At 33.1% G+C, this 1955-nt stretch overlaps 1 long non-coding RNA gene across 1 annotated transcript in view; it reads right to left on the bottom strand.

The window, feature by feature from the left end:
* Positions 1 to 6: 6 nt before the first annotated feature.
* The window catches only part of LOC107694729 (uncharacterized), a 3652-nt gene continuing 1703 nt past the window's right edge, over positions 7 to 1955 (bottom strand). The window contains exon 3 of the long non-coding RNA XR_001634914.1: positions 7 to 321. This is a non-coding gene — a long non-coding RNA (uncharacterized LOC107694729). The remainder of the gene's footprint in view (positions 322 to 1955) is intronic.

Raw genomic sequence — 1955 nt, 5'->3', positions numbered from 1 at the left:
GCATGAACATACATCTGTTATTCTTGATTTGTTATTTCCATGTTTTTCTCATGTATATACAGTAATATTTACTCTATTCTGTGTATTACTTATTACTTACCATTTCTGATTGTTCTTTGCTCTTTGTATTCTGTTGTTGAATGTTATGTTGTATGTTGTATCTATTCTCAAGTTAGAGGAATAAGTGAATGTCTCCACCTAAAGGTTTTCAGTGTCACCAGATGATGTTGTGAAGCAGTAATTCGCTGGGGTCTTTGCATGATATATCAACACTTTGTGCTGAGTTTGTGCTGCGTTGTGCAACTGACATTATTGAATTATCTGCTACGCTGCTGCTGCTGTTGGTTATTGCTGTAGTTGTAGATTATTGCTGCTGCTGCAAGCAAGTACAGGAACATACTACTGCCAATGTATACTGTGATACGGTGCCGTGAGTATTTAAGACATACTGCTGCTGCACAAAATAGCATATAAAATAACCCCATAGCAGATCTGGAGGGTTTCAGAGAACTCTGAAAGCACGCTGCAGGAATCTCAAGTGAATGCTAGCCAGCCATATAAATGCAAGGCAGTAAGCTCATTGGCTGCATATGCAGCATGAACCAATCAGTTTGTGCCAAGTCATTTAACTCTGAATATCATCAGTTACATTAACAACCAGTCAGCCTGCGCCATCTAGAGTTTCATGACTGAAAAAGATATTTTTACAATCACTTACGGTCTCCCGTTTTTTCATTTTTCATTTAAAATATTAATTTGTTCTCAACACAGAAAGATGCAAAAGCAAAGACAAGCTGACAAATAAACAAGACCTTCAGGTAAGACATCACATATTTTAAAAATACAAATAAACTTAAGTGGTACATAATTTATTCTAAAAAAAAATGATTTAGTTTAAAACCTATTTATTAAAATATAAAATTTTGAACACAGTAAACAATAAAATAAAATAGAATATTTTATTTAAACTGCAAATATTAATTTAATGATAAACATCTGCCATCTCTTCACTACAGTGTCACTTCTAGTAGGTACTTTTTAAATGTTATTGCTGATTTGGACAAGGCACATAATTAATTGTCCTATTTAAATCTATTCAAACTTGCTCATGAGCTTAAAAACTTTGATCTAGGCTTCTGTACAGATGCTTGGAATTAATATATGCCTATATGTATGATTCTTTTTTTTATTTACATCATTTAACTGACCAATGCATGTGTGGTGTGTTATACATATTTTCAGAGTAGCTTTACATTAATCTCTTCTGCTTTACTTGTCACATGGTTAACATATCTTGTTGATGATCTGTTCAGCTTTCAGCATTTTTTTCTGCATTCCAACATTTCCCATAGCTAGTCTCTGTATCCTATGTTCCTCCCAGTCTAGGATTTGTAGTTTTAGTAAACCAGCTGTTAGTTTATCATGATAATGACAAAAACTAACAAATAAGATAAGATCTGCAACAAATAAGATCTTACAGCTTCAAAACCCTTCACAAATTACCTGTACATTATATATATATATATATATATATATATATATATAGGTCTTTGTTGTACTTACATATTCAAATGGGTAATCCAAAATTGGTAGATACAAATCTTACACAACTGCACCCTCAAATGCTCAGAACATCTAATAGAGAAGTCTTACAATTGGCCAAGCATGTGGTCCTGTGGTCAGTTGTTTTTTATTTTATTTTAATGACTTCAGTGATGACTGTCAGTATATGGATATTTTCTGCATACCTTTAGTAGGTAAACTGAATTTGACCCAATTTTTGCTTTGCTTTAGTGTTGCTTTATCGTTCCATTTGCATTTATGTTTTTGGCAGATGCATTTATCTAAAGGTGCTTATATTATACTGCATTCAAGGTATAGCTACATTTCATCAGTTCATGCATTCCTGGGAATCAAACCCATGATCTTGGCATTACTAGTGCCATGATCTACTG

Source organism: Sinocyclocheilus anshuiensis, unplaced genomic scaffold, assembly GCF_001515605.1.
Source record: "Sinocyclocheilus anshuiensis isolate Anshui unplaced genomic scaffold, SAMN03320099.WGS_v1.1 scaffold10938, whole genome shotgun sequence".
NCBI lineage: Eukaryota > Metazoa > Chordata > Actinopteri > Cypriniformes > Cyprinidae > Sinocyclocheilus > Sinocyclocheilus anshuiensis.
Note: the sequence above shows the minus strand (reverse complement) of the source record. Positions and strands in the feature narration are given on the sequence as shown.